Source organism: Cucurbita pepo, chromosome 10 (assembly GCF_057944985.1).
Source record: "Cucurbita pepo subsp. pepo isolate OVF chromosome 10, ASM5794498v1, whole genome shotgun sequence".
Lineage (NCBI taxonomy): Eukaryota > Viridiplantae > Streptophyta > Magnoliopsida > Cucurbitales > Cucurbitaceae > Cucurbita > Cucurbita pepo.
Genome location: NC_141807.1, coordinates 14,430,769 through 14,444,911, shown reverse-complemented (window position 1 = coordinate 14,444,911; position 14,143 = coordinate 14,430,769). Strand labels below are relative to the sequence as shown.

The following is a 14,143-nucleotide window of genomic DNA, read 5'->3' as shown; positions in this document are numbered from 1 at the left end:
AATAAGCGTTTAGATTGTGGATCTCCTACTCTCAGAGTTCTTCCAAAATTGAGAACAATCCTCCACCATTTCTCTTCAAACTTCTAAATAACGAAGAATCTGGAGCTCTCAATGTTGGTTTAAGCTCCTCCTATAAAGTCTAAAGTAGGAGCAACAATACGGAATAAGAATCGAGAAAGGTCGATCCCCAAATCGAAGGCAATAAGCATTTAGATTATGGGTCTCCTACTCTCAGATTTCTTCCAAATTCGAGAGCAATCCTCCACCATTTCTCTTCAAACTTATTCCTAAAGTTTCTAACAAGATTACCCACAAGTTCTATGAAGGAATAGAGTGCTGAAAGTGCCAAGAAACCATTCCCCCAATTCAATCCGCCATTGAAGAACTTCAAGAAAAACTTGAAAATCCAATCCAAGGATACTTGATGACTCGTCGAGCAGGAATGATTCCAATCAGTTTCTGCACCTCCAAGGAATGCTTCCATAGAAGACCACGAAGAAAAATAACCTTGAGAGCGTGCCAAATTGAAGGAAATAGGTTTCAAAATTAAATTGGGGATAAGAGTCAAAATTCCTATCTACGATCCCTTTACCTTCAAATTAAGGATTTCTCTAGATTCAGAGGAAGAAGTTGAGTAAACTTGATGAAGGAATCGAGAGCTGAGACATTGTAGAACAAGCTACCCATGAGATTAAAAATTTGGCGTTTCGAGTGAGTTGCATACCGAGAACGATTTTTGGAAATTAAGGTCCTACACTCAAAGACGTTCCTCCAAACCAATTCCTTTAGTCTGAAGATAGGATATGGAAGGAGTTCAATGAAGAAATAGGGTCTTGAAACCCGTAGAATCGGCTACCCAATAAGAAATCCTTTGTTCTAAGATATTCGTTACCAAAGTTCATCCAAAATCTGATTTATCTCCAGCGTGTACAGGCCGAGTTTCAGATGGCGGCGATGCGAAAAATGCGCATCTTCTTCTTGTTCAAAGGAAGAAAACGTCGTTACCAAAGTTCATCCAAAATCTGATTTATCTCCAGCGTGTACAGGCCGAGTTTCAGATGGCGGCGATGCGAAAAATGCGCATCTTCTTCTTGTTCAAAGGAAGAAAACGATGATACGACCAGTTCAACTAAACTGTCCAAGTCAACTCGTTTTCTCAGTAGATCTTATTTTATGAAATGTTGTATGAATCCTTATCCCGAGAGGCTATATAAGGTAATGAATTTTGGGAGTTATCGGAAAACTTTAGACCTTATACCTCAAGAAAATTTGTGTTGTCGTTCCTTATTTTGTGTTTTCGCATCAAAGTCATTTCTTAAAGGTCCTACCGAGAGTTGAACCCAAGTCTTTGGATTCAAAGTCCAAAGTGATAACCACTACACCATAGAACCCCTTGTTAAAATTTATTTTGGAATGGTTTTCCTATTTTATGCAGATTCCACAAGAAGAGAGATCCTATCACAAGTCAAACTCAAGTTATTGGATTCAAAGTTCTAGACCTGTTTTATCTAACTCGTTGTGATCTTGAGCACCTTTAAAGTGGTTGCAGGAGTAACCCTCCAGTGTTGATTGAAGCTCTTGGAGAACATGTAATTTTATATACTTCTTATAGTTAATTTATATATTGTTGTATATTACAAACAAATTGAAATAATACATTACATCCCAGTCTTTCTTTCTTCTGTGCAAAACTTAACATGAAAACTATATTATTTCAATATTCACTCGAGAAACAAGGGGTGAAAACTATATTATTTCAAACCCTCCATTATTGCTTCTACTTTGGGAGAAAATGCTTCCACTAAATCATGTTACTAACTAGTTGGTTTGGTTCGGTTCAATTCTTGGGTCCACTAGATTGAATCACTCTTGATAATATAAAAATCATAAGTTTCTTAAATTACGTTAACTTAAAAGTTTAACCCCTAACTTTTTTTTAGAATATTTAGCTTTGTGTCTGGTTGATCTCTAAATGCTTAGAAGTATCTAATAAGACTTCTATTTAAGGAACTTTTCTCTATAAAAGATGTAAGACTTCGGGTTTATTATTAAGAAATTTCAAATGAGTGATTTGATATACCACATAGGACAAAATATTTATTTGTTTCACATATCTTATGTTGACTATTCTTTTTTGTCAAGTATTTTGAATATTATCATTGTGAATTACTAATGGCATTAGATTGAATCTCATTAATAACAATATCCCAAAACTCAGATAAAGATGACATCGAAATTAATACTTTCATTTTATCTTCAAAATTTATTTCCACCTAACTCAGTTGACTGATAATCAGTCACCGTGCATATATATTTACAACCTTAAAAGGTAAAATTATAAGGAGTACAAGAGAAAAGTGCTTAAAATAGTTTCAAAATATAGAAAAAAAATAGTAAGAATTGATCAAAGTCAACATCCATTGATCACTTATGGCACAACACAACACAGATGAGGGTAACATTTTTTTATTTCTCTACTATATTAGGCCCTTTGGTTTATTGGCTTTACAAGATGGAGACATGAAGTTTTCTATTTTTCTACTTTGCATTTAGAAATGAAGCAAAATTAGTCTGAGGGTTTTAGGCACATTGTTATAATTCTAATTTTTAACTAAAAAAAAAAAAAATTAGTCTGGGTGTCACGCTTAAAACTACCCTATATGTATTATCAACCTATTATCCTTCCACCAATAGGAGAAAAAGGCAACGTTACTATGTGAAACTAGTTTCATGTCATTTATTCAACAATAAGGGTGTTAGCATGCATTTGGAAATGAACCCATAGTATCATTGTCTTTGAGATAACAATTCTTTTCTATTTTATCTAAATTTTTTAAATATGGGTTCATTTCCAAATGCATGCTAACACCCTTATTGTTGAATAAATGACATGAAACTAGTTTCACATAGTAATGTTGCCTTTTTCTCCTATTGGTGGAAGGATAATAGGTCGATTATACCTATAGGGTAGTTTTAAGCGTGACAACCTGACTAATTTTTTTTTTAGTTAAAAATTAGAATTATAACAATCTGCCTAAAACCCTCCGACTAATTTTGCTTCATTTCTAAATGCAAAGTAGAATAATGAAAACATATAAATGGTAAACTCAAACATTTCAAAGAAATAAATAAGTTTTGATGGTATCAATGCTCACCAGAAAACAATCAACCAAATTTATTTCAAATATAGAAAACTTCATGTCTCCATCTTGTAAAGCCAATAAACCAAAGGTCCTAATATAGTAGAGAAATAAAAAAAATGTTACTCTCATCTATGTTGTCCCATAAGTGATCAATGGATGTTGATGTTGACTTTGACCAATTCCTACTATTTTTTTTCTATATTTTGAAACTATTTTAATCACTTTTCTCTTGTAATTCTTATAATTTTAGCTTTTAAGGTTGTAAATATTTGTGATTATCAGTCAACTCAGTTAAGTGGAAATAAATTTTGAAGATGAAATTAAAGTATTAATTTTGATGTCATATTTACTGAGTTTTGGGATATTGTTGTTACTAAGATTCAATCTAATGCCATTAGTAATTCACAATGATGATATTCAAAATACTTGACAAAAAAGAATGGTCAACATAAGATATTTGAAACAAATAAATATTTGGTCCCATGTGATATATCATATCACTCATTTGAAATTCCTTAATAATAAACCTGAAGTCTTACATCTTTTATAGAGAAAAGTTCCTTAAATAGAAGTCTTATTAGATACTTATAAGCATTTAGAGATCAACTAGACACAAAGCTAAATATTCTAAAAAAATTAGGGGTTAAACTTTTAAGTTAAAGTAATTTAAGAAACTTATGATTTTTATATTATCAAGAGTTTAATTGAGCTAGGTCGATTCAATCTAGTGGACCCAAGAATTGAACCGAACCAAACAATCTAGTTAGTAACATGATTTAGTGGAAGCATTTTCACACAAAGTAGAAGCAATAATGGAGGGTTTGAAATAATATAGTTTTCACCCCATGTTTCTCGAGTGAATATTGAAATAATATAGTTTTCATGTTAAGTTTTGCACGGAAGAAAGATAGACTCGGATGTAAAGTATTATTTCAATTTGTTTGTAATATATAACAATATATAAATTAACTATAAGAAATATATAAAATTACATGTTCTCCAAGAGCTTCAATCAACACTGGAGGGTTACTTCTGCAACCACTCTAAAGGTGCTCAAGATCACAACGAGTTAGATAAAACAGCTCTAGAACTTTGAATCCAATAACTTGAGCTTGACTCGTGATAGGATCTCTCTTCTTGTGGAATCTGCATAAAATAGGAAAACCATTCCAAAATCAATTTTTACAAGGGGTTCTATAGTGTAGTGGTTAGCACTTTGGACATTGAATCCAACGACCTGGGTTCAACTCCCGGTAGGACCTTTAAGAAATGACCTTGATGCGAAAACATAGAATAAGGAACGACAACACAAGACATTTTAAAACAAAAGGGTGTTACCTAGCATTCGATGCGAAAACACAAATTTTCTTGAGGCATTAGGTGTAACATTCTTGAGTTCTTGAAATAAACTTGCTCCAACCAACTTGAAATCTTGAATTTATTCTCCTGATATTGTGCATCTAGTATCTATTAGAGACCAAGGGTACATTTGGGGAATATCTTGAATTTATTCTCCTGAGTATCTATTAGAGACCAAGGGTACATTTGGGGAATATCTTGAATTTATTCAAATATCTTGAATTTATTCTCCTGATATTGTGCATCTAGTATCTATTAGAGACCAAGGGTACATTTGGGGAATTTATTCTCCTGATATTGTGCATCTAGTATCTATTAGAGACCAAGGGTACATTTGGGGAATTTATTCTCCTGATATTGTGCATCTAGTATCTATTAGAGACCTTTTCTCCTGATATTGTGCATCTAGTATCTATTAGAGACCTTTTCTCCTGATATTGTGCATCTAGTATCTATTAGAGACCAAGGGTACATATATTGTGCATCTAGTATCTATTAGAGACCAAGGGTACATATATTGTGCATCTAGTATCTATTAGAGACCAAGGGTACATATATTGTGCATCTAGTATCTATTAGAGACCAAGGGTACATTTGGGGGAATTTATTCTCGTGATATTGTGCATCTAGTATCTATTAGAGACCAAGGGTACATATATTGTGCATCTAGTATCTATTAGAGACCAAGGGTACATTTGGGGGAATTTATTCTCGTGATATTGTGCATGTAGTATCTATTAGAGACCAAGGGTACATATATTGTGCATCTAGTATCTATTAGAGACCAAGGGTACATTTGGGGGAATTTATTCTCGTGATATTGTGCATGTAGTATCTATTAGAGACCAAGGGTACATTTGGGGACTTGGTACATTTGGGGAATTTATTCTCCTGATATTTAGTATCTATTAGAGACCAAGGGTACATTTGGGGACTTGGTACATTTGGGGAATTTAGTACATTTCGGGAATTTATTCTCCTGATATTGTGCATGTAGTATCTATTAGAGACCAAGGGTACATATATTGTGCATGTAGTATCTATTAGAGACCAAGGGTACATTTGGGGAATTTATTCTCCTGATATTGTGCATGTAGTATCTATTAGAGACCAAGGGTACATATATTGTGCATGTAGTATCTATTAGAGACCAAGGGTACATATATTGTGCATGTAGTATCTATTAGAGACCAAGGGTACATATATTGTGCATGTAGTATCTATTAGAGACCAAGGGTACATTTGGGGGAATTTATTCTCGTGATATTGTGCATGTAGTATCTATTAGAGACCAAGGGTACATTTGGGGACTTGGTACATTTGGGGAATTTATTCTCCTGATATTTAGTATCTATTAGAGACCAAGGGTACATTTGGGGACTTGGTACATTTGGGGAATTTAGTACATTTCGGGAATTTATTCTCCTGATATTGTGCATGTAGTATCTATTAGAGACCAAGGGTACATATATTGTGCATGTAGTATCTATTAGAGACCAAGGGTACATTTGGGGAATTTATTCTCCTCATATTGTGCATGTAGTATCTATTAGAGACCAAGGGTACATATATTGTGCATGTAGTATCTATTAGAGACCAAGGGTACATATATTGTGCATGTAGTATCTATTAGAGACCAAGGGTACATATATTGTGCATGTAGTATCTATTAGAGACCAAGGGTACATTTGGGGGAATTTATTCTCGTGATATTGTGCATGTAGTATCTATTAGAGACCAAGGGTACATTTGGGGACTTGGTACATTTGGGGAATTTATTCTCCTGATATTTAGTATCTATTAGAGACCAAGGGTACATTTCGGGAATTTATTCTCCTGATATTGTGCATGTAGTATCTATTAGAGACCAAGGGTACATATATTGTGCATGTAGTATCTATTAGAGACCAAGGGTACATTTGGGGAATTTATTCTCCTGATATTTAGTATCTATTAGAGACCAAGGGTACATTTCAGGAATTTATTCTCCTGATATTTAGTATCTATTAGAGACCAAGGGTACATTTGGGGAATTTATTCTCGTGATATTTAGTATCTATTAGAGACCAAGGGTACATTTGGGAATTTATTCTCCTGATATTTAGTATCTATTAGAGACCAAGGGTACATTTGGGGAATTTATTCTCGTGATATTTAGTATCTATTAGAGACCAAGGGTACATTTGGGGGAATTTATTCTCGTGATATTGTGCATGTAGTATCTATTAGAGACCAAGGGTACATATATTGTGCATGTAGTATCTATTAGAGACCAAGGGTACATATATTGTGCATGTAGTATCTATTAGAGACCAAGGGTACATATATTGTGCATGTAGTATCTATTAGAGACCAAGGGTACATATATTGTGCATGTAGTATCTATTAGAGACCAAGGGTACATTTGGGGAATTTATTCTCCTGATATTTAGTATCTATTAGAGACCAAGGGTACATTTGGGGGAATTTATTCTCGTGATATTGTGCATGTAGTATCTATTAGAGACCAAGGGTACATTTGGGGAATTTATTCTCCTGATATTTAGTATCTATTAGAGACCAAGGGTACATTTGGGGAATTTATTCTCCTGATATTTAGTATCTATTAGAGACCAAGGGTACATTTGGGGGAATTTATTCTCGTGATATTGTGCATGTAGTATCTATTAGAGACCAAGGGTACATATATTGTGCATGTAGTATCTATTAGAGACCAAGGGTACATTTGGGGAATTTATTCTCCTGATATTTAGTATCTATTAGAGACCAAGGGTACATTTCAGGAATTTATTCTCCTGATATTTAGTATCTATTAGAGACCAAGGGTACATTTGGGGAATTTATTCTCGTGATATTTAGTATCTATTAGAGACCAAGGGTACATTTGGGAATTTATTCTCCTGATATTTAGTATCTATTAGAGACCAAGGGTACATTTGGGGAATTTATTCTCGTGATATTTAGTATCTATTAGAGACCAAGGGTACATTTGGGGGAATTTATTCTCGTGATATTGTGCATGTAGTATCTATTAGAGACCAAGGGTACATATATTGTGCATGTAGTATCTATTAGAGACCAAGGGTACATATATTGTGCATGTAGTATCTATTAGAGACCAAGGGTACATATATTGTGCATGTAGTATCTATTAGAGACCAAGGGTACATATATTGTGCATGTAGTATCTATTAGAGACCAAGGGTACATTTGGGGAATTTATTCTCCTGATATTTAGTATCTATTAGAGACCAAGGGTACATTTGGGGGAATTTATTCTCGTGATATTGTGCATGTAGTATCTATTAGAGACCAAGGGTACATTTGGGGAATTTATTCTCCTGATATTTAGTATCTATTAGAGACCAAGGGTACATTTGGGGAATTTATTCTCCTGATATTTAGTATCTATTAGAGACCAAGGGTACATTTGGGGGAATTTATTCTCGTGATATTGTGCATGTAGTATCTATTAGAGACCAAGGGTACATTTGGGGAATTTATTCTCCTGATATTTAGTATCTATTAGAGACCAAGTGGTACATTTGGGGAATTTATTCTCCTGATATTTAGTATCTATTAGAGACCAAGGGTACATTTCGGGGAATTTATTCTCCTGATATTGTGCATGAGACCAAGGGTACATTTGGGGGAATTTATTCTCCTGATATTGTGCATGTAGTATCTATTAGAGACCAAGGGTACATTTGGGGAATTTATTCTCCTGATATTTAGTATCTATTAGAGACCAAGGGTACATTTGGGGGAATTTATTCTCCTGATATTGTGCATGTAGTATCTATTAGAGACCAAGGGTACATTTGGGGAATTTATTCTCCTCATATTGTGCATGTAGTATCTATTAGAGACCAAGAGTACATCTTGGGAATCTATTATTTCAGGGATACCACTTTAGTTATCCTAAGAGGTAAAGTCATATGAATCGTGATGAGCATTCTCTCCCATATCTTGGTTTCACTAACTACAAGGGTACATCTAGAGGTAAAGTCATATGAATCGTGATGAGCATTCTCTCCCATATCTTGGTTTCGCTAACTAAGTTTTCCAATAACTCCCAAACTTCATTACCTTATATACCTCTCGGGATAAGGATTCATACAACATTTCATAAAATAAGATCTACTGAGAAAACTCTAGAAAATGTCAAATTTTGAGTTGACTTGGACAGTTTATTTGAACTGGCCGTATCATCGTTTTCTTCCTCTAAACAGGAAGAAGATGCGCATTTTTCGCATCGCCGCCATCTGAAACTCGGCCTGTACAGCCATATTTACAGCGTTTCTCTCCTCGATTTCTTTGTGAAACTTAAAGATGGATGTTACAAGAAAGGGCTAGGGATTTATTTGATAACTTCTCATGGATCGTAGCCTAAAATATTCGTTACCAAAGTTCATCCAAAATCTGATTTATCGCTGGAGATAAAACAAAGGATTTCTTATTGGGTAGCCGATTCTAGGGGTTTCAAGGCCCTATTTCTTCATTGAATCCCTTCCATATCATATCTACAGGCTAAAGGAATTGGTTTGGAGGAACGTCTTTGAGTGTAGGACCTTAATTTCTAAAAATAATTATCTGTATGCAACTCGCTCGAAATGCCAGATTTTCGATCTCATGGGTAGCTTGTTCTACGATGTCTCAGCTCTCGATTCCTTCATCAAGTTTACTCAACATCTTCCTCTGAAGCTAGAGGAATCCTTAATTTGAAGGAAAAGAGATCGTAGATAGGAATTTTGACTCTTATCCCCAATTTAATTTCGAAACCTATTTTCTTCAATTTGGCACGCTCTCGAGGTTATTTTTCTTCGTGGTCTTCTATGGAAGCATTCCTTGGAGGTGCAGAAACTGATTGGAATCATTCTTGCTCGACGAGTCATCATGTATCCTCGAATTGATTTTCAAGTTTTTCTTGAAGTTCTTCAATGATGGATTGAATTGGGGGAATGGTTTCTGGGCACTTTCAGCACTCTATTCCTTGATAGAACTTGTGGGTAATCTTGTTGCCTTCAATTGGGGGATTGACCTTTCTCGATTCTTATTCCGTATTGTTGCTCCTACTTCCGACCTTATAGGAGGAGCTTAAACCGACATTGAGAGCTCCAGAATCTTCGTTATTTAGAGTTCAAACTTTCTGGATAACTTTTTGGAGATATCAACTCCGATCATAGCCTTACCGACCATGGCTTTGAATACAAGTCGTTGGACGTGATGATCCGTGCGTGTTCGTTCTAGATCATATCAAATTTTGGAGGAGATCTGATGGTTGAGATTTGAGTTCGATAGATTTTTCTCGGATGGTCACGGTAGATGCTCTAATTCGAATTAGAGTGGTATTTCTGTAATTATCCAGTCTTCCAGGGGTATTTTGGTAATTTGCCACTTTATGAATATTTTATTATTATTTTTCTCGAAAAATCCATAATTTTTCTACAAATTTCTCATCGCTCTTTTATCATTTTTTCATTTTTCTGAATCTTGAGATTCCTTCTAGATAAGGAATTACAAATCGGGAAAGATTCTTGATAATTGATAAAATGACTTTTTTGCCCTTTTGATTTACTTTTTCCTTTCCAATCTTTTTCAAAAGGCCTTTTAACTCCTTGCAATCACTTGTTAAGGTACACGAGTGACCTGACTAAGTCCTTTGTTCTTGCTTAATCCTTTAATTTTTTTTCCTTTCTATGCTTTGGGTCTTTCATGAGTGGCTTATTTTCCTTTCTATGCTTTGGGTCTTTCATGAGTGGCTTATTCTTATGGGAGATAATTTCTTTCATTTTTGGGGTGTTACATATATATACTCGTTACAAACACAAAATAAGAAGCAAACTCAAAAGAAGAACAAAAAAATACTAGATTAAAAACAGAGGTTAGTCCATGGCCCACACTCCAAAGTCAGCTCTCATCCATGACCAACTCTTACTTACTTAAAAAAAAAATGAACAACATAGAGTGAGTAAAACTTAATTGCGACCATAAGCTTCCCCTAAAATAACCAAAAGAGGTATGGGGATATTATTTCTTGTTATGTTTTCAGGATCTTATACTGATCTTGAAACCTTCCCCTAAAATAACCTTCAATTTTCTCCCCATGAACACAATCTTCTCCCCATCTATCTTTTTTAAACACTTTTGAAAGTGAAAGAGTAGTTTTGAAGTTTTTTTTTCTTTTTTTTTTTTTTGGAAAATTCAACGGTATTTTTTTTTATAAAAATTATGAGTATTTTTTTTAGATAAAATGCAAAGTTCAATTGTATTTTTATTAATTTAGATTATAATTTAAAGAAAAAAAATACAAAGTTTTGTTGATTAAGTTAATATTAATATTATTAAAATACATAACACCACATCAAAATTAATTTATTCAGACTAAAATTAAAACTAAAAAATCAATTTATTTTAAACTTAAAAATTAATTTATTTTAAAACAAAAAAGTATACTTTGTTTGACTAAAACATCCCTTATCCCAACCATAAAGAATTTTATTCCAAGCTCTCTTCTAATAGACAAACGATTTATTAACTTGTGTTGTAAGATTTCACTTCATCAATTTAAGTAGCATTCAACTATAAATATCGAATTTTAAAGTATTCCTCGACAAAGTAAATCTGTTGAAACTATTTATCAAAGGTATTCCATAATGAGTTGTGGAGAAGTGTTTCCTTCAATTTAAATTTCAATTAAGGATGTCAATGACAAAAAAGTGCAAGAGGCTAGAAGGTTTGTAGTGGAAGAAAATAACAAGAGTTATGGACATCGTTTCGTTTACAAGCTGTATCATGTGTCTTATTCATAGTTACTAAAATCTCGTTGAATTGGTGCGCCTTTCACATCAGAGACATTTGTACCTTAAACCGAGCTCTTTGCAATAGCGAACTTATTGAAAACTCTTTGCTTGCTGCAACATTTGCTTGACATAATTGGACCAAAGGACGGTATGGACGACCATAGCTCACTGTATTTGTCTCCAATCATGAAGTGTGACGTCCGATCTTTGTGCATACCATATTCATTAACTATAACATGGCAAGAAATTTTTTATGTTTTGACTGGGCATGCCATATTCATATTCTGTTGTTCTTATATATCTTTAGTTACTTGTGATTAAAGCCAAGAAGTATAGACATGGTTTCCAACCAATCCTTCCTTAATATAGTTAGTTCGACGAATGGGTTTTTGTTATCATTTTATCGTTAACCCTTCTGCTCGATTTTGTGTTATGATATCATACAGGGAATGAGAATCGACCTTACTTGGACAAAATTATATACTGTTTGATAATTATTGTTGATAACAAAGATAAATTGAATTATAAGAATTTTAAGTTCAAAAGTAACTAATAATGTTTGATTAATCCACCACACCTAAATAGTGTGAAAGTTATCTTATTTATAATCAAATAAATTACAAGGATACGAAAATACTAATAAATGGAAATAACAATAAATGAATACCTATGGTAATAAGGCAAATATTAGATATTTGCCTTATAATAAAATATCAAATATAATATATATGGTAAATTATAATTTATTACTAAATATCCTTAACACCCCACTGCAAGTTGAGCGTCGGATTTGAACGAACGTGAATCTTGGATCTGAAAAGTTCAAAGACGTTGAGAAACACTTTTCGTGAAGATGTCAACAACCTGGTTCAGAGGAGGCGTAGAGAAACACTTTCTTGGCCATCGAAAATTGCAGAGGGATCGCCGCTCAGCGGCGAGGCTGCCTTGGCTTCGGCGAGAATATGTCTAACCCATGAAGAGGGATTGTCGCTTAGCGACGATGCTGCCTTGACTTCGGCGAGAATATGTCTAACCCATGAAGAGGAATATGTCTCTAACCCATGAAGAGGAATATGTCTTACTTGGACAAAATTATATACTGTTTGATAATTATTGTTGATAACAAAGATAAATTGAATTATAAGCATTTTAAGTTCAAAAGTAATAAATTACTTGTACATTTTTACTTATAATGTTCGTATTCTTTATATAGCAATAAGGAAGGGAGGGATAGAAAAGATACTCGTAATATCATTATGACTATGCCATATTTCATTAATAAAAGAGAGCAATACATCCACAAACACACACATATATATTTCGAGAGAGAGAGTGGGCTTATTATAAGTAGAGATAGCATTCTAGTAGTTGTATTGCTTCTTGGAGACAAAGAACTCGAGAACTTCTTTAAAAGATGAGAGCTTATGAGTAGGTGGCGATGGATATATCACATGCACAAAAAGAAAGTTCTGCACCTTTGTAATAAAAAACCAAGGAATATCATCGTTATTTATAACTTCTATCACAATAATATAAATTCTACGAGGACGACGTTCTCTAGTCATACCAACCGGACCGTTCACCACACGCTTGTAGATGAAACGATGTCCACTATTCTCGTTATTCTTTTCAACTACGAACGTTCCTACATTCCGCACTACTAGGATATTGACATCCTTAATTGGTACTAAAGCATCTAAAGGCAACCCTTCCACACAGCTCATTCTAACACCTTTGGTAAATAGTTCCAAGAGACATTGTTAGGCCGATTTTGTTCACGAATACTTAAGAATTTGATATTGATAGTTGTAGTTGATCGCTACTTAAATTGATGAAGTGAAATCTTCCAATAGAGTCTAATAAAGCGTTTGTCCATTAGAATAGGTTGGAATTAAATTCTTTATAGTTTGAGATAATAGTTGTATTCTTTAAGTCATTGAGACTAGTGTTACTAGTAGTTGTTAGTATATTTGAGTATAAATATTAAAATGATTAGTTATTAAATATTGTTTGAATTAAAGTGTTTATAATTCAAATGATCTTCCTAACATAATTCATAAAAAAATAAATAAAATAATTAGGAAGCATTTATGTGCTAGATCAAAATAAGATGCATAAAAAGAACTTGCCGTAATTACTTTATTCATCGACCTTTTTAAAAGTAACTTAAAATATTGCAATATTGTGATTCAATGGCCTATTATGAAATTAGGCCTGAACTAAAAAAATAATATTTTTAAAAGATGGAAAAATTCATAAGCCAACCAAAATATGCATTCTAAGATACATAATTCACAACAACAATCACAAACAATATTAATTAGCATCTTGTCTTTTGGTTTGTCACATTTTTAAACATGAACAAACCTCAATTTCGAGTCCGTGAGTATTATGGATCATAATCGACAGTATTTTGCAAGTAGCTTTGAGCATTCACAAAAGGTCGAAAGTTGAATTTCTTTAGAATGGTAACCATGTAACCGATGATTATTGTTGAATTTCTAAAAATACACCACAAATTTCATTTATAGATATAAATGGAACCATTGATATAAAACCCTGATTATATAATTGCATCTTTACTAACAAACCTACCTCGGAGTGATCATCTTCATAAGAGGCTGCAAATTAAGAAGCCTTCCAGAATTACTCAAAAGTGAACTTTTAAAACAAATAAAGCTATATTTGAGCAAGAAAAATCATGTTACGTGTGACTGGGATACCACGGAGACACCAATGCAAGCAATCACTACCACCTGAAGTTTCTTTGATATTGTAGTTGGATCTATGAGACTCATCCCTCAGATGTGAAAGAGTAGTTATATCCAACATTCTTAT

The 14,143-nt window shown here is 33.6% G+C and overlaps 2 non-coding genes across 2 annotated transcripts; one reads left to right on the top strand and one right to left on the bottom strand.

The window, feature by feature from the left end:
• Positions 1-1,319: 1,319 nt before the first annotated feature.
• Positions 1,320-1,391, bottom strand: TRNAQ-UUG (transfer RNA glutamine (anticodon UUG)). Its single transcript has one exon. It is a non-coding gene; the product is annotated as a tRNA-Gln (tRNA).
• Positions 1,392-4,333: 2,942 nt separating this feature from the next.
• TRNAQ-UUG (transfer RNA glutamine (anticodon UUG)) lies at positions 4,334-4,405 on the top strand. The gene has a single exon. It is a non-coding gene; the product is annotated as a tRNA-Gln (tRNA).
• The last annotated feature ends 9,738 nt before the right edge of the window (positions 4,406-14,143 follow it).